This window comes from Harpia harpyja, chromosome 16 (genome assembly GCF_026419915.1).
Source record: "Harpia harpyja isolate bHarHar1 chromosome 16, bHarHar1 primary haplotype, whole genome shotgun sequence".
NCBI lineage: Eukaryota > Metazoa > Chordata > Aves > Accipitriformes > Accipitridae > Harpia > Harpia harpyja.
This window is the reverse complement of record NC_068955.1, coordinates 13,683,268-13,702,975: the sequence shown is the minus strand read 5'-3', so window position 1 is coordinate 13,702,975 and position 19,708 is coordinate 13,683,268. Positions and strand designations below refer to the sequence as shown.

Genomic DNA, 19,708 nt, shown 5'->3' with positions numbered 1-19,708 from the left:
TCCAGCCACTCCTCTCCCAATACATACTTGTGCCTGGCGTTACTCTGTCCCAGGTGCAGGATCCAGCATTTGGACTTAGAATCATAGAATCATAGGATGGTTTGGGTTGGAAGGGACCTTAAAGATCATCTAGTTCCAAGCCCCCTGCCATGGGCAGGGACATCTTCCACAAAACCAGGTTGCTCAAAGCCCCATCCAGCCTGGCCTTGAACACTTCCAGGGATGGGGCATCCACAACCTCTCTGGGCAACCTGTTCCCGTGCCTCATCACCCTCACAGTGAAGAACTTCTTCCTTACATCTAATCTAAATCTACCCTCTTTCAGTTTATAGCCATTACCCCTTGTCCTATCACTACATGCCCTTGTAGAAAGTCCTTCTCCAGCTTTCCTGTAGGCCCCCTTTAGGTACTGGAACGCTGCTGTAAGGTCTCCCCAGAGCCTTCTCTTCTCCAGGCTGAACAACCCCAACTCCCTCAGCCTGTCTTCATAGGAGAGGCACTCCAGCCCTCTCATCATCTTTGTGGCTGTCCTCTGGACTTGCTCTAATAGGTCCATGTCCTCCTTATGTTGGGGGCCCCAGAGCTGAACACAGCATTGCAGGTGGGGTCTCACGAGAGCGGAGTAGAGGAGGAGAATCACCTCCCTTGATCTGCTGGTGACACTTCTTTCGATGCAGCCCAGGCTGGCTTTCTGAGCTGCAAGTGCACATTGCCAGGTCATGCTGAGCTTCTCATCAACCAACACCCCCAAGTCCTTCTCCTCAGGGCTGCTCTCAATCCATTCTCTGCCCAGCCTTTATTTGTGCTTGGGATTGCCCCGACCCATGTGCAGGACCTTGCACTTGGCCTTGTCAAACTTCATGGGGTTCACACGGACCCATCTCTCAAGCCTGTAAAGGTCCCTCTGGATGGCATCCCTTCCCTCCAACGTGTTGACTGCACCACACAGCTTGGTGACATTGGCAAACTGGCTGAGGATGCACTCAATCCCACGGTCCATGTCACCAACAAAGATGTTAAACAGCACCGGTCCCAACACCAACTCCTGAGGAATGCCACTCATCACTGGTCTCCACTTGTTAAATTTCATCCCATTAATCATAGCCCAATGCCCCAATCTATCTAGAACCCTCTGCAAGGCCTCCTGTCCCTCAAGGGAGTCAACAACACCTCCCAGTTTGGTATCATCAGCAAACTTGTTAATGGTGCGTTCAACTCCTGCATCCAGATTGTTGATAAATACATTGAACAGCACTGGCCCTAGGATTGAACCTTGAGGAACACTGCTGGCGACCGGTCCCCAGCCAGATGTAGCCCCATTCACTACAACACTTTGAGCTCTGCCCTTCAGCCAGTTTTCCACCAGGCGCACTGTGAACCCACTCATCCCTCAGTCGGGCAACTTGTCCAGAAGGATGCTGTGAGGGACAGTATCAAAAGCCTTTCTAAAATCTAGAAAAACTATATCCACCACCTCCCCTTCATCCACTGGGCAGGTGAGCTTATTATAGAAGGATATCAGATTAGTTAAACAGGAGTCTCCCTTTGTGAACCCATGTTGACTGTGCCTGATGATTGTGCTATTCCTTAAATGCCTTTCAGCAGTACCCAGTATAATCTTCTCCGTAATTTTTCCAGGAACTGAGGTTAGACTAACAGGTCTGTAGTTCCCTGGGTCTTCCCTCACGCCCTTTTTGTAGATTGGAATAACACTGGCTAGCTTCCAGGCAGCAGCGACCTCCCTGGACTCCCAAGACCATTGGTAGATTGTTGAGAGGGGTTCTGCCATAACATCACCCAGCTGCTTTAGTACTCTGGGATGAATCCCATCAGGCCCCAGGGACTTGTGAACATTCAGCTGATACAGCTGATCCCTTACAATTTCAGTGTCCACAAATGGAAAGTCACTGTTCCCACATTCGTGGTCCTCTGACTCAGGGGACTGGGCAGCCCAAGGTCTATCAGTATTATTAAAGACTGAGGCAAAAAACACATTGAATGCCTCCACTTTTTCTTCATCCCTATTAGTCAGATGGCCATCTTCAACAAGTATCGGTCCAATGTTTTCTTTAGACCTCCTCTTGCTATTAACATACTTTAAAAAGCCCTTCTTATTATGTGAAACAACACTGGCCAGTTTCAGACTTAACTAAGCTTTTGCCTTTCGTGTCTTCTCCATGCATAAGCGAACCACAGCTCTTCCTGCGAAGCCTGACCTCACCTTCCAGAGATCTTGCATTTTCTTTTTCCTCTTGAGCTTCACGAGGAGTCCCCTGTTCAGCCAAGCTGGTCTTCTGCCCCACTTGCTTGATCTACGACACAGCGGAATTGCCTGCTCCTATGATTCTAAAAGGTGGTTCTTAAAGACTGACCAGCACTCGTGGACTCCTAAGCCCTCAAAAGCAGATTCCTAGGGTACTCTGCTAAATAGCTCCCTGAATAGCTTGAAGTTTGCTCTCCTGAAGTCCAGAGTAGTAGCCCTGCTGTCCTTCTTTCTTATTACACTGAAAAATTTAAACTCACCATTTCATGATCACTGAGGCCAAGACAGCTACCTACCTTCACATCCCCCACAAGTCCTGCTCTATTCACAAACAGCAAGTCTAGGAGGGCATCTTTCCTAGTTGGCTCACTGCGTACCTGTGACAAGAAGTTACCTCCTACAAACTTGAAGACTTTCCAAGACCTGCTCGTCACAGCAATATGATGTTCCCAGTTGATTTCTGGGAGGTTGAAATCTCCCATAAGGAACAGGGCTACCGATCCAGAAATTTCTCCTAATTGCCTATAGAATAAGTAATCAGTGCTTACATGCTGGCTGGGCGATCAGTAGTAGACACTCACTACAACATTTCTTTTGTTTTCCATCCCTTTAATTCTTACCCAGAGGCTCTCAACAACATCATTGCTAACTGTAAGGGCTGTACAATCAAACCTCTCCCGTACATGTATGTGACACCTCCACCTCACCTGCCCTGCCTAACCATCCTGAACAAAGTGCTTGCTTACTTTGGCAGAGGCTATACAGATGGCTCAGATGAATTCCATTCTGTTGATCCAGGAACTTAAGATACTTGTTCAAAATCATGCAGGCATCCAGGAAATCATAGCATTAGATACCAATTGCATTTACTCACTTTGTGAGTGCCTTAATCTGCTCACAAAATGAGATCTCTGAAGCAGTGTTCTTCCATAACTATATGTCTGTACGTCCCTAGTACAATAGTGTCTAGCACAGTTGGGAGCTACAGCTGTCTGTAATCTACAGGGTCAAAGGCTAAAAAGTTGACAGGTTCTTATACAGACTCAAGAGCACAGTGAGATGTCCTTCATTCTAGAGATCACATAGCTTTAACAGAAGAAAAAAATTGCTTCTTATCTTATTAGTATTCTAAATACCCAAACTGTCTTTAGTGTCTATGCTGGGAGAGAAGATATTGTTTGCAGAAGAAGCTTCTATTTACTTAGCCACCTCCCTCACCTCCCACCTACCAACACAGGTCATTCCCTGCAGCTGCATCCCCAGATTTTAGTCCCTACACAACAGGAACAGTTCTTCAACATGGCACAGTAAGAGCTACTAGTGAGAATCCCTAACACCAGAAGCCAATACAGCCTTTTATCACAAACCTTCTACCCAAACCCATTCTCAGAGAAATGGATAGAAACACCAAATATTTTAAACTTTTTTTTTTTTTTTAAATTGTTGCAGTGAATCTACTACTGATTTGTGGTGGCTATCCCATACCTTGTAAATATTTACCAACCCTCACAGGAAACCAGCAGAAGACTGCATAACCACTTTTTAAAGCACCTCATATAATCCTCTTTCAAGCACACTCCCATGTATCACAAATCAATAGCTTTCCCTCTTTCTCTCATCCTGTACTCTTAGCCTATTAATAAACAAGCCCATTTTGTACCTCCTATATTCACATCAAAACTGGAACGACCCGCCATGCTTAAGATGCACAACATGCTAAACAGTAAAGCAAATAAAAACCCATAGATTATAATCTGATCCTGACATTGAATTTGCTGGGTGTAATCTCCATCAGAAGGAAGATCAAAGTGGCAGCATACAGGATTGGAGTCTTACTTTTTACCTAAATCTGCTTCATAAAGGGTCTTTTATAACTGTATTTTAAGTCCTGTTCCAGTTTTTCAGCGTCACCTGCACCCGCAATGGTGCTGCATTTAAATTTCCAACTTGCAAGACAAGGCTTGAAAAACACCTTCCCCCATAGTGAGGAGGAGGTTTTTCCTGTTGAAAACAGAGGAACGTATCAAAATCAAAACATAATCTAAACTTCCACTGAACACTGCTTTTTTTCCCCATTTCTCTCCCTTTGTACTTCTCTGCTTTGGTTTGACTTTTTAATTAAAATCTAATCTTGTAAAATATCATTTTTAAAGCATTATCAGAATTTGAAATGAAACCACCCACATTGCAAGTAATTACTCCTTACTTACATGCAGGGATATCACTGGGGACAAGGCCCCCAGGAAGCACACGCTGGTGCACAATCGTCCTCAGTGCAGATATGTAGTGGCCAATCTGGCTTTTTGTAGGTAAACCTCTCATTTCATCGTAGAAGTCAATACTTCAAGGAATGCGACTGGCAGAATTAGCGTGCTTGCATGATTTTTTTAAGGCACATTGTGACTATTTACTCAGCTCCTACTCAGGTTTTGGCTTAACACACAGCTCATGCCAAGGCCTGGCGCACGCTGCGAGCAGGACCATTGGGTCAAAGCGAGAGCAACACGTCCGCCGGACACAGCGGGCAGGAAGAGATAAGGGCCATTCTGCAGCTGTTCTTACCTGCGGTGTGCTATCCCCTGCAGCCATAATCTCCTGCATCTCTGCAAAGTACCTGCCTGGCAGTTTCTTCAAAATCCCCTAACTGATGGAAACGGTACAGACCCAGCTTCCAAGCTGGGAGGTATAAATGTGTCCGTTTATCCAAAAAGCTTTTGATGCAGATCCAACACAGCAGCCAGACTGCTGATGCTTTAAGAAAAACAAAAGCAAAACCAACCAACCAACCAACTAACCCAAAACCCTCCCCCCAAAAACCAAACCAAAAAAACCAAAACTGCTATCATGTTTGTAAACTTTGACTGCTGCTTCTGCCTGTTCTGGCTCAACAAGTTAATGAACCTTTCCAAACTTGTAGGGTTTTAATTCTAATACTCAAAGCACTACATGAAGGCTACAAGAGAGAATATTACATCTCAACACATCCTATCTTTCTCAACACTCATCACTCCTTTTTTTTCTTCAAACAAAATTGGAAACACCCTCGAATAGGATCAGCATTTGAACCGAAACAGGCTATGAAATGTAGAAGGAGGTTTTCACAGGGAACAGAGGAATGCAATCAGTTAAAATTCATCACTCTCCACATCTTACAAGATATTTGCTTCAATATCTAGGTTGTAAGTCCTCCCTGTAGCAAAGTCACCTTTATGGATGCCATTATTTTACTTTAGGAGATAAAAACAACCTTGCCACACAAAGGCCACTGCTCTGCATCATTCAAATATGTGTATCTGACTTTTGGGCTCCACTGAAACCTCAAGCCTCAGAGAATCTGGTGTTCATTTTGTTCAAAGTTAATGCCACTTGTCTGACAGTTGGTAAATTGAGTCTCTCTTGTTTCCTGGGCAGGATTTCTCACTTGTTATCTTTCAGTGCCCTGAAAAAGATTGCTTTCAAAATTGAACTTGTCAAGTCAACTGGTTCACTTCTGAACAATCTCTAGAATGTGCGCTGAGTCGATGCATTGTCATTCATTCATTTAGGGCACCTTGAGAAGCAATGCAATGAAAGAAAACACTGGTAGCCCACTCCCATAGATGATGGTAACTCATAATGCAATAGAATTGTGTAAGCATTTAATGTGTATACATATGTGCATTTAAACACACATATATGGCTACATGCCTATAAACACCTATGGCTGTCATTGCCACTTGCAGACCAGGTGTTAGCAAACCTGAAATGAAATCAGGAAACTAGATGGAGCATAATAAAGACCAGTCACTGAGATAACTGGATGGCATTTCTGTTGCCAAGCCAAGGATTTACATGGCAGCTTCTGCACCATCCAGAATACCCAGCACAATGGGACATGAGGTAAATGCAGAAGCTGGGACCTGCTGGTACTTCATTATGCCTGATGGATTCTGTCATTATAGTCTAAATCCTGCAGTGGAAGAGGTAAGTTAAAAAGCAAAATTAAAAGCAACCACCCCCTACCCCAAAACTTCCCCCCCTACCCCACCATTATTCTCTCAGAAATGTAAACTCTTAGAAAAGTATGACTTTTCCTTAAGTCTAGTAAGAAGTCTTATACTTTCAAGATACTGATGGGGGGGGGGGGGGGGAGTAAAAATCTGCCCTTCAATTCTTCCTAAAACTGACACACCACTCAATCTGATTTGATAGGCACTCAAGCCTACCAGCATGTTCATAAAATTAAGTGCCTCTTTTTGTGCTCTGTTAGGGAAGCACATGCTTAAACAACAGTTCAAGGTTAAGAAATTGCATATACAGCTTCACTGAAACCCAGATCTGAAGCCACAGGGATTTCAAAATTGTCTAGAGACTGTCAAGTGAGCAGTTAGCTTGTGGAGGGTACATGAGAGACTGACAAAACCTGTAGGAAGCTTTATTTACTCCTTCAGTGAGCCTAACTATGCCCAAATGCCTCATCACACCAACAACTGTAGGTGGACAGGGATGAACAGGAGATGCACCCTGGGAGAGATCTAAACCCCACTCCAAGCAAGAGGTAGGAATTAATACTATACACAGAGAGAGCAACTCTGCAGCTGTGTCCAAGGGAATGAACTAATCAGCCAGAATGTGCTATCTGGAACTGTATTTCCCTTCATATTCAGGGCTTTCCCTGAGTCATTAAGTCACTAACCGTTAGCAAACATGGTTTTCTTGTTAGTAAATTAGATAGAACAGCAGATTACTGGCTCTTTGTAGTCCCACCCTGAGAGGCATTTCATATGGGGGAGGGTCTCAACTTGCTCAGCCATGTTCAAATTCAGGCTTCACCAGGCCTCCTGCAGACATTTACTGCAAAGCATCTTTGTACTTGCTGCATTCTTCACAGCACTAGGAGATGCTGGAGATCTTCCCACTCAGAAAGCAATTCTTCTAAATTGGACAGAAGGCACAACACCTTCCCATCGTGCTGTCATATTGGAGTTTGAACTCTCTTTGACACTAGATTGTGTCAAAAAGGAAAAAAACAATGCAAATTGACAGCTTCTGCAAAGCTTAGGAACTTTCTTTGAACTCAGCTAATGTGGTTTAGAAACTATCCCATAACACCATTTGAAACGCAGCAAAGAACAGAGGTTCTCAAAAGGAAAGTGGTTGCTGCCAAAGTTGGCCTTTGTCCTCTTCCTTGGAGGCACAAAAGAGTATGGAAAAAAACAGGAATAATACACTCAGAAACCATAAGGTATATGAGGGACCACTGTACTGGAGGTTTCTAAGAAATGAACATCATGTTTTCACAGTCTGCTTTTCTACAGGAATAAAGATACATATATACACACATGCATAAATACAAATGTAATATGAAGAGAGTATGCCATCTTATGCAAATTTTTGCACAATGCTTGCTTGACTACAAATAAGGCTGTAAAGTATCTTGACCTTTTTCCAGATGTGATATCAAATTGGTTAAAAACTTGTTTTTTTCACAGTTAGCTCTATCACAGACTTCCCATAGAACAAGAAGACAGAGAGAATACTTGGGACTTCTCCCTGTTCAGAATGACTGATCTTGATGAGTACATTCAAAGGTTTTTCTGTGTCCTTATACTAATAAATGTATTTCTGTTAATGTACATCTAACAATGTGCCCCAAAAATATTTTAAAGGAGGTGGTTCAGCTGGCAGTAGCAGCTCCATGGGCTGCTCTCCACGGATTATGCATTACCTTTTCTGATTTCATTGTTCACATGCACTAGGTGAGATGAGACAATCTGCACCCTTCTATACATGGTGTATCTTCTGTAACCCAGACAGCGCAAGAGAGCTCTCCCATGGCTGGAAAGACTTCCTAGCAGTGAAAGTCTTCCCTTCCATGACCTTTTCTGTGTCATGGAATGAAGGCATGGTATGAAGACAGCCAACATTAAACACTCCCTGCTAAATAATCTGGCCATCCTTTTCTCTCCTTCCAAAGAAGAGCTATTCCCCTCCTTCAGCTTTGCTGGCAGGCCACTTCATTTTGACCTTGCAATAAATACTTATAAAATTATAGAAATTACCCATTGTGGTCAGGAGATAAACATTATTATTTATGTGTTTGGCAAGAGAGGGGGCAGAGAATCAGTGACCAACCAACATATGTTAATGTCTATGAGGACATTTCAATTTAAGTCCAAGGACTTTCCAGATGTACATCAAGGGACATGGCTAACATCTTTCATGAGAATCTCCATTTTTCTATCCCTCTGCACTTGTAACAGAACTACACAGTGGCAAAATCGCTCGTAATTAGCAAGACCTTGTTACTCAAAGTTCTTTGGAGAACACTCTTCATACACACGGAAAGCTTCATAACATGCTTGCAGTCTATTTTCTGTATTTAGGTTTGAATATTGTGTCTTCTGCCAGAATACTACCAAAAAAAAACCCCAAAAAACCCCAAAAGAGGTCAGCAACTGTTAAGCAGAATTTCATTTGCTGTCATTTATCATACCAGGCTGCTTTTCAAAAAGCAATATGAAATCAAGCTTGTTGAAATTCATCTGTATGACAAATGCCTATTTCCTGTCTCTGCTTCAATTTTATAGTGACATGCCTGCCCTTATTAGATTTAGTACCTGCTGAAGTCAAAAGAAATTTAAAGAAATTCAAAATGGCAAAGAAGATCTAAATCTTTGCCATGTACATGTCCAGGAATCCTAACTAAGGGCTGACTAAACACCAAAAACCAGTACAACCCTTCATCTCAGATAAAGTATCTTTCACTTGCACATTATCAAAATTTTTAAAAATACTGTTACCTGAAGCTCCCTTCAGTCCTTCAGGAAGATTGTATTAATCTATAAAGCAATAGCCAAATTTGGCAAAATTAACCAAAAAAACCCCTTGTATTGGCTTTGTGAGGCAAGGTTTTGGCGGGGGGGGGGGGGGCTGTACAGGGGTGGCTTCTGTAAGCAGCTGCTGGAAGCTTCCCCTGTGTCCAACAGAGCCAATACCAGCTAGCTCTAAGACAGACCCGCCACCAGCCAAGGCCAAGCCCATCAGCGATAGTGGTAGTGCCTCTGCAATAACATTTTTAAGAAGGAAAAAAGTTGCTGAGACAGACAGAAACGGCAGCCAGAGAGAAGAGTGAGAACATGTAAGAGAAACAACCCTGCAGACACCAAGGTCAGTGAAGAAGGAGGGGGAGGAGGTGCTCCAGGCACCAGAGCAGAGATTCCCCTGCAGCCCGTGGTGGGGAAGACCATGGTGAGGCAGGCTGTCCCCCTGCAGCCCATGGAGGTCCACGGTGGAGCAGATATCCACCTGCAGCCCGTGGAGGACCCCACGCCGGAGCAGGTGGGTTCCCAAAGGAGGCTGTGACCCCGTGGGAAGCCCGTCCTGGAGCAGGCTCCTGGCAGGACCTGCGGATCTGTGGAGAGAGGAGCCCACGCTGGAGCAGGTTTTCTGGCAGGACTTGTGACCCCGTGGGGGACCCACGCTGGAGCAGTGTGCTCCTGAAGGACTGCACGCCGTGGAAAGGACCCATGCTGGAGCAGTTTGTGAAGAACTGCAGCCCGTGGGAAGGACCCACGTTGGAGAAGTTCGTGGAGGACTGTCTCCCGTGGAAGGGACCCCACACTGGAGCAGGGGAAAAGTGTGATGAGTCCTCCCCCTGAGGAGGATGAAGCAGCAGAAAATAACACGTGATGAACTGACCATAAACCCCATTCCCCGTCCCCCTGTGCCACTGGGGGAGGTAGGTAGAGAATGCGGGAGTGAAGTTGTGCCTGGGAAGAAGGAAAGGGTGGAGGGAAGGTGTTCTGAGATTTGGTTTTATTTCTCATTACCCTACTCTGGTTGATTTGTAATAAATTGAGTTAATTTTCCCCAAGCTGAGTCTGTTTTGTCCGTGACGGTAATTGGTGAGTGATCTCTCCTGTCCTTATCTCAACCCACAGGCCCTTTGTTATATTTTCTCTCCCCTGTCCAGCTGAGGAGGTGGGAGTGATAGAACGGCTTTGGTGGGCACCTGGCGTCCAGCCAGGGTCAACCCCCCACAATCCTATAGCTCAGAGGAACTAGAAGCATTATTCAGTTGTATTGAAGGAATTGCATAGATTTAACCTCAAACTAAATTTGAAACAGCTCTATAACAGAAAGACATGTTGAGACTGAGCCTGTAAACAGACCTTGCATCTTCCAAAACCATTACAAACAGCATCTCCACACTTTCAGAAAAGTTAGGCTTAAATTATTAAAGGTTAGGCTTAAAAGTTAGGCTTAAATTATTAAATTAATAGAAATGCAATATGCACTTGCACTATGGAAAGGACTTCCAGAATGCTAACTTCCTTTTATAATTCCACTGGCAGGAGATAACTAGCTTATGAATTCATGATACGGAGTGTATGACTTGCTATTGGCCTACCTTTAGTGCCCTCATACTGATAACTCTTAAGACCATTTTCAGATGAGAGGAGCTTTCATGATTATGATACTCAGCATGAAGAGCAGGGGGTGGTGGGTAAATTAAAGTTTAGCTACAATTTACCAGTCATTTCAGGAGCTGGTATAAAATTGTATCGTTCTATTAAGGCTGTAGTTCCACATAACTATGTAATGACAGCATATCTGATTTAAGAGGACTAACTCTCCCCCCCAGTGCAACTCTCCTCTCCTCACAGCAGAGTCCACTGCCACCTTACTTTAGCTGATTCAGTTACTTGCATTGCCATGCTCTGAATTAGAGCTGTGAAAGCAGGCAGCTAAAATAATGCAGGCGTAAATAAATGAAACTTTAATGAAGCTATAGTAACTTCCACCAGTTTCGAATCTGACCCTGTGTTGTTCATGACCTGTAACTACTTCTTGATTTCAGGAATTTATTTGTGTTTCTGTCATTGTTTTTCTAAACAGTGGCTGCAGGAAGGCAGTGACATCTAAACAGACCACCACATTCATCAGCTGCTCACTGGGTGCAAAGTGTTGGAGTTATTTTGGTCAGTGCTATAGTCTAATATATGTATGATATGTCTTTCTTAGCATAAACAGAAGGTGAGGGTGAACTCACATTTGTTTGTAGGCAGTTAGTTTTAACCATCTCCTATCCAGCCAAACAGTCCTGGACTAGGGAGACTTTCTGAAGCAATGAGGACCAAATAAGGATTAACTAATTTCTGTTGACCCCAGAAAAGGGAGCAATATCAAGCTCTTGGGGCTGACCTGAAACCAAGACCTTCAGTGAGAGACTAAGTGCTCCATTTTCCAGCTGGAATCAAAGCAGATCCTCTGAGAACTGACCACAGGCATTTGCACACAGCCAAGCCCAGTCAGCTCTTGGCCAAGTAAAAGATGCCAGCTCACCAGAACTGCAGACAACGAACCAAAAGTAAGCAGATTGTCAAGAACATAAGGAAGCAGTGGTCCAACATACCAAAGAACACAAGGCTGTTCATGAGCTCCATGCAGAGGAGAGACTTTTTTGATGGAGAAGCAACTGTGCACACTGCCCAGGGGAAGTGGCAGGGCCCATGTGCTCAGGCAAGCTGAAGGTTATCCCTAGCTCTTGTTTATTCTGTAGATATTTGCCTTTGGTATCTTTTTCCATTCCTGTTGGAAATAGCTGAGCTATCTCATCAAATTTCTGTGAAGCTTCATCCAGACAATGATAAAACTGTAAGGTCCTCAGATGAATGATACCACAGAGATGAACAGCATTTATTTTTTACAGTTTTAAAAATTGGTACTCTGCCCATGGCCTTGGCTGCAGCGCAGCTGAGGGCTGCCCTCTTCCTTTGGGGACCTTGGAGAGAGCTGTGGGAGCTGCTTTTGGGCTTTTTTTAGGCTGACACTCTACCATTTGGCCCCCAGCTGAGCTACAGCATCAATCGTAGAGTGACAGCACAGCTCACACATTCGGCAGTTAGTGCCTTTAGACAGGCACAAATACTTCACAGGCCAGCGGGTGGCTGTGACAGATGGCAACCTCTGGGTGATGAAGGCCAAGTTCTCTGCTGAAGCGAACTGGGACAGCATAGCAGGGAAGCCAGCAGAGCTCCAGCTCTGAAAAGCTGGGAGCCCAGCCTATCCAAAGTCACCGAGCAATTCCTGTGTATTAACAACTCATTTTAATTTCATCGGGATCTTGCAGCCTCTCCCTGCATTTTCCTCCTCTGCTTCCACTCCCTTTGCTTCTGTTTTTCTCTCCCTCAGTACTCTTCCCTTGACTTTTTCCAGTGTTTTCCATTAGACATGTCTCATCCCCTTCATGTCTCGCTGACCTCCTCCTCTCATTTTCGGAGCCAAATATCCTTGTCCGACTTAAGAACTGTTTCCACATTTAAACTCTACTGTTAAGAAAGAGATGGAGGCAAAGGGTGGGAGTTCTGTGGAGTCAGCACACAGATACGCAGTGCAATGTTTCAATCTGTGGTACACATTTTTAGATGAAGAGTCGAGAAGATTGTTTGCTTCTGCTAGTTTAAATAAAAGGAAAGGGCACAATTCTGAACTTGACTCATTACTAGGGACACTCTCTAAGCTACTTTAAGCAAGCAGTGAAGCACAGAAGAATGCCAACTGTAATCACTGTAGGTCCTGGTATGCTTAGAAATTAATCAAAGTAGCTACTGCAGAATAAATACTTTCAAGTGGTTTCAAGAGTTCAATTTCTACATAGACACTCTTACTCCAGAACAAATGTCCTCGTAGGGGAATATATCTATATAATTAACTTAAAATAGTTTATCCTAGGAGTAGACAGATCTTAGGATTTGGCTGATCACACAGAGGAAACTTCCCAATCAAATTCACTTTCCCTATAGCTTTGGTCATTTTGTTTCAACTTTGTTTCAAGTCTTTACTGCCTACCTGGGTCACTTCCACTACAACCTGTGATCTTACAGAAGAAACCAGAAAAGCAAAAGTATCCAGTGCACTGAGGAGAAATAGGGATAGGAATAGGAACAGGCAGGGCTATAAAAAGAACACAGCATTTCCCCCTCCGGCAACCAGCCATAACAGTTTGTGGGTTGAAACTAGAGGAAGATCTCTCCTTACACCAGGCAAGGAGCTAATGAACATAGCTACCACTCGGTGCTGCTGAACACCAGGCAAGCAGATGACAGGGTACGTATTGCTGAAGGGGCATGCTCCAGGATATTATTTTAATATCTCTTTTTTTCCAAGTTGGCCAGCCAACAATACTACAAGCTGGATTGAAGGAGACAGGCTTGGAGCTTGTTTGAAATCTCTTGGAATAGATGAGGGTCTTTGAATTGAAAGGACTGTGGATCAGGACTTTAGTGTGGTTCCTATCCCTCACTGTGAGTCTACACCCAGCAGCCAAGAAGAAAAAACAGAGGTTCTACCTCTTTACTACCTTGCTCCCTCCTTTCTGTGCCTGGTGAACTCCTGGCCAAACTGAAGGGCATAAAAAGCTTACCTGCTATTGTAACAGAAGGAAAACATCATACCTTGTGCTTATAAAACCCTATTACTTTGAGCACCATTGAGAAGTTCAAGCTGCCAGTAACTGCCATTTGCTTTTAAAGAGAGGTGCAGGCTGGGCTTCATAGTGAAGAGAGGAAGAATTAGTTACGCTGCTAACCACCTTGCATGACTTGTTTCCACCACAGAGTGGGCTTTATGCAAACTTCTCTGCTCACAGCACAGAACTCTTTTTCTTCCCTTATCTTTTCCTGAATTCCAGGAAAGACTCCGCACCATTGCAACCTCCTCGGGTTACACTGGCAGAGCTCCAGCTAGCAAACATGTGATGGTCCAAAGCAGTCTCTCTCAGCCCCTTTGCTTAAAGGAAAAAGTTTTCATGACCTGTCCATTAACTGTAGAGTTAAGCAGAAAAAATATAACAGTGATAACACTGATCAGGTTGTGCAATTCACCCAACTTTCCAATAGCTCACCAGGTATGGAAGCAGCAGAAGATGCACAAAAAGCAGAGGCTAAAGATTTTTCTTTAGCAGAGGCTAAAGATTCTGAAACAGATGTTCTGTGTACTGCAATCCCACTTAACTGCCTTTGGAAACATAGGCCATGCCTGAAAACCCATCACCTCAGAAATACTAGTATTTTCCAGATGTATTATACCCATTAGCATCACCTTCAAAACCATATTTCTTGGGGTTCTCCAAGGAGTGTAAAGACCAGCTTGTATCTACACTAGTGAAGTAGGGCAAAGCCAGTTCAGACAGAAGTCCTCTTTTTAGTACTCTCCACATTGTATTTTTGCAGCCAAATATTTTCAAGAGAGCCCTTTACTCAAATCTTCAGAGGAGCTCAGGTCTACCACTTAGGCAGCTGAAGAGGGGAAGAGCAGTTTATAAACATGCTTGGAGTGCTGCTGCTCCTGAGGTGACACTAAAGGTCAGACTTTTTCAGTACACAAGCAACGTGTAGCATCCTAAGCACCTGAAGACAGGGCCACCCATTTAAGGAATTAGGAATTAACTGAGCTGGTAATTTTTATCTTATTCTTCTAGAGCCATAAACCACACCCTAAATTAGAAAGCAATATTGAGTACCATCTCTGACCATATGAAGTTGTTCCTGTTTTCAGCCTCTTTATCCACTCTGAGCGAATCTTGTCACCATTGCTTTCAGAAGCCTGATTTTATCTTTTCATCACTGCTGCTACAAGACAGCTTGACTGCAACAAACATGTTTGTAATGAAATCAATCAACCCAGAAAAGAAGTGCTAACACTGGTCTGGATTAAAAAACAAACACAAGTAAATGCTCTCCCTGACTGTAGGCAGTCCATGCTAAAATGCTGGAGCAATACAGGGACTGATCTGTAAAAGGAGACTGGAACCAAGGTCCCCCGGTTCTGCACTTATGACAGGTTCCTAAGCTTTCCTAAATTTTCCACGGTTTTAAGTATGTGAGTGACCTACTTAAGATAATGTAACTAAAATAAGCAAGAGTGCAATTATCTTTGCTTCAAGAAGGTCTAAAGTTTCCTATATTTTTTTTCTCAAAAAAATTAGTAAGATAAAGCAAGTTATTTTTGCAGAGCTCAGTTTTAGACTCCTTTTAGAACTGTGGATATTCATATACTCACACAAAACATGCTTAATAATATATGCCTGCTCTACTTGCTTGTTTCATTTACCTTACAGTTCTCTCCAATATGAAGAAAGCTCCTTGATAAAGGGACGGGTTTTTTGTGTGCCAAACCCAAGGTCTACAGGGCTCCAAAAACACTATAACAGCACATCTCTTTATCCAGACTTCTATTAATCAGATGCTTTTCATCTTCTTTGACTCAAAATGGCCATGCAAATTAAAATAGTGCGCTCACACACAGAAAAACTGCAAATCCACTCTCAATTGGTTTTCTTTGCTTCTGATCTGACTCTCTGAGCTTTCTCCTAGCCACTCAAAAAAACCTTCCTACTTACAGTGCCTCCCAAAGATCATAATCAAATCAAATATTTAACTTGTGTTCCCAAATGGAGAGTGTGTGTACATGTATGAAGGTGGAATCAGGAAATCATGAAGCACTGCAGAGAGGACTGGTCACCAGAATACTATTACAAAACACGCCACAGCCATTAAATTTAAGAGATTTCAGCTGATGTCAAGCATGTCTAGACTGGCTGAAGAAGAAACAAATTCAGTTTAAAAGACAACCACATAAAAATGGCTCTTGCTCCTCCAGGTAAATGGACTCCTTGTTAACGTATTATAGTTACCATTATAGTTCACATTACCGACAGTACCCATCCAGCAGCAACACCAGTGGGTATTTTAAATGACATCTGTCCTACTGTTTACAGCTAAGTCTGCTCTGGGAGCAGGAACCCGAATTCACTCCAGTGCACTCCTTCCCTGCAGTGCCCATTCACGCTGACTGCAGACACTGGGATGTTGGTGGTGCCAGAGGAAGACAAAGCTCAATCTGAATTTCACATTTGAGAGGTAGGGTGTGCAGGGCTTAAAACTGCTTTGTAGGATTGAGGTATAAGCAGCTTACCACAGGGGGTCTGGGATACTGTTTGTAATCAAATCTAAATCTCCTGAGCACCATTTTGTCCCAACCACGAGCCCAGATTTCTCCTTTACTGCAGAGCTGATGCTCCAGTCTGTGAGTTCACATTTCATAGTAAAAAAGCAATGAAAGGAACTCCCATATTTCCTGTTTAACATTTCAGCCTTCTCAAGGGTAATAAAACAAAATCTCCCTACAACAACAGATAAGTCAGACAAATAAAATGTCAAACTACTTTAGAAATAAGCTAGTCAAGATAATAGAATAAATCTCTTGGGTAGCCATTAATTGCATTCTTTTATGCATTTGGCAAAGATGCTTCCAGAGGACATATGATAGCTGATACAAAAGGATGTGCTATTTTTGTATCTCTTCTTTAAAATGAATTTAGTGCTGACAAAAAGATACCTGATTAATATCTGGGGAACCTAAAACCTTCCCCGCATCCTTAGAAGGAATGATACCACTGACAGTTCTATTAACAAACCAAAGCAGAGGCTGCACAGTCAGACAGTGGGAGCCCCGTGCTGAGACTCCACGGCAGGGTTCCTCATCCCAGTTCTCCTGCCACCCAAGTGACCACGGGGGCAAACTTGTTTCTCTGTTACATATCTGCAATGAGAGGTTAATCATACTTCATGAAACACTGAGATCTATCAGCACAAAGCTCATTGCAAGAGCTCTGTATTTTTATTACCACCAAATTCCCTAGCTGCACCCGTAAGATAAAGGGAATAAAAACTCCATATCAGCCAAATAAGCAGCTAAGTTGTGAGTAAAACAGCCATATGGCATACAGCCATATTTATTCGCATATATGCATATGCATTGCTTCCTGCAAAACAAAGGTGATAGTAAGAGCCCATACTGATAGTTACTCAACATCACAAAACAAGAACATATCAGTTAGACTTAACTTTCCCTATTATGCTTTCTGAATGTCTTGCCATTGTCACCATAAAACAGCATGAAAAATACTGCGCTCCTCAGCCTCTATTTTTGATTAACCAGGTGCTCTAGGAATTTCTGTCTATCCCTAATCATAATTAAAAGTTGTTATTCCCATTTTCAGTGTGGCTTGCTGGCAATTAAATCTATTTGGAAAGAAACAACTTTTTATCTTCCATAGAAACAATTAACTTGTTTTTTAAAATAAAGTAGACTTGTTAGGTTAAAAAGCTAATTGTGATCCCTGCTTCTGCTTAGATGTTATTAATGAAGTCTCCTCATCTCCCTGTGACTCTCACAAGAGTTGGAGAAATCCAGCATCTCTCAAAAGGTGAGTGGGACCTTCAGAGAAGATTGCAATATGATAATGAAAGCTCTTGCAGCAAGCCCTGTTTCTGCCCTAAGAGCACAGGGATGTGCTAAGCAAAGCTCCAGTTTATGAGCTGTCTGAGGAAGGAATTTTTGAGGACTGTCTGGCACAGTGTGGTTCCTTCCTTGACTGAGGTGCACAAAGATGAGCAGAGAAACTCTACATTTGCAAATCTTTTCCCTGGGCTCAGATTCCTGGTCCTCTGCTTTCACAGTTTGGTCTAAAATCAGGGTTTCACCTTCATGACTTTTGTTGCCATTTATAGTTGGAAAAGGGCTCTCAAAGTGAGATTTTTTCACTGCTTATTGATTACAGCTGTCAAAGGAGCCTGTAGGTTTTCTCCATCCTGTCAGCCCCAAGGTGTTTAGCATGGCAAACCAGTCTCCCTGTCAGAAGTGAGGCAAGAAGCAGGAAGAGCTAAGGAAAACCAAAAACTGGTAGGGAAAGCAAAGCATCACTCCCCTCCACAATGACTCCACTCCTACCATCAGGCACGTGAGCAAAAAGTCTTTTCATGGCACAAAGATCATTTTAAATCCCTCAGAGTCTACAACCTGACAGCTTCTGGTCTAGACTCCTTGTCTGTGTATAAGTACTGCACAGACATAGGCAGACATTTTCCTCCCTTTCTGCCAGGGAAAGGAAGACGACAGTGTGCCACTTTTCCACCGCTCCATCTCCTCGTCTGTACAGCAGAAGTGACTGTTTTGGCTAAATCTCACCTCCCAGTGAAGCTGCACTTGAGATGACAATTCATATTCCCTAATTTCAATGGTGAAATACTACTTGGGAAACTCACGCTTATTTCATATAATTTAAAGTACAAACACTTACTATATCCATAATCAAATACATTCGCTATCAGCCCAAACAGATGCCCCCAGCACTTATTCACCGTGTTTCACTAGAAGCCCTTACACCACAGAAAAAAAGCGGTCATCCTTAGTCTGTAAAGACAATCTTAAAGACTCAATACAAAAATTTTCTGCAAAGAAACAGATTTTGTTTGGGTTTTTTCCTGCACACTTTATACGGCAGAGCTGTGCAAAATGCTGTAAGGATGAGGGATTAAATATGGCCCTCAGAGCTGTATCCTCTAAATTATACAGTGATGCTGTGTGAATATTTACAGTAACAAAGCAAACAAAGAAGCTTCCTACTCTTCTCTGATCCTTGCCTATTGGAAGCTCTGCTTGAGTTAAATATATAATCACACAAAACCAACAAAATAATCACTGGCAATGCAGAAAATTGGGTCAGTCCAGCTGCTGAAAGCCTGTTTGCTGCATCTCCTTGGCCTAAACCTATAATTCAGTTTCAGAATTGAAAGCAAAGTTTCTCAAGTTTTGGCACAGTAATTCAGAAAACAAAACAAACCCCTACTCCAATTACAGACTCTATTAGGTGGTAAATTATGGCCACTCTACCAAATTAACCTGCTCCGTTTACCTGTAAAACCTACATGGACAGAATAGCCCTTCTGAGGGGCCTGTAATAACAACAGATATTTTAGTCTTTGCAGAAAACAGAAGGTGTGAAAAAGTGACAAAGAGAGTTATTTTCTAGCATAAATCGCTGAGCTTTGATTGATTTAATTCAATGGACACAAGGTAATGTTGACTATATAGCACAGATCTTAATTCCAGTTGTAACTAACATCAAAGTCAATAGATACACACAAAAGCAAAGAAAATACCTTTTCCTGCAAAGAACCAGACAGCTAGGAGCTGAAGGAGAAGGGTCACTGAAAATCAAGCAACATAAAAATTCCTGATAGACACCAGCTTTTAAGAGTATGAGAACAGCTGAGTCAAAAGTTAATATCAATTAACATCAGAATCCCAACTTCAATACCACTTCACACCACAGACCTTGGTCAAATCCTCAGTTTGCATGTGCTGCAGAAGTCCACAGACTACATGGATTTAAATAATCACCTGTAACTCCCAGTTAAAAGGCACACCATGCAGTGGTGATTGCTTTTCTGAGTGTCTCCAGTAGCTTGTCAACAGTGAGTGCTGATTTTTGTTTCAACTGCAAACCAGGAATTATTTTTCTTTCCAGATTTCTGACAAAATCTGATTTTCAACTGGAGGTTGGGGCTGGTCACTGTGTCCACTGTAACAGTTTAAAGGAGACCAAAATAGGAAGTA

At 42.9% G+C, this 19,708-nt stretch overlaps 1 protein-coding gene across 7 annotated transcripts in view; it reads right to left on the bottom strand.

Moving 5' to 3' along the window:
- Window positions 1-19,708, bottom strand: part of TSPAN4 (tetraspanin 4) — a 486,303-nt gene that overhangs the window by 300,568 nt on the left and 166,027 nt on the right. Inside the window, exon 1 of one of the 7 annotated variants that reach the window (XM_052810438.1) lies at window positions 19,493-19,666. The exons of 5 other annotated variants lie outside the window; for them this stretch is intronic. The gene's annotated coding sequence lies outside the window, so the exon portion shown is untranslated. Of the gene's footprint in view, window positions 1-19,492; window positions 19,667-19,708 lie in introns of those variants that run through there. One more of the 7 variants, XM_052810442.1, reaches the window with a different exon arrangement.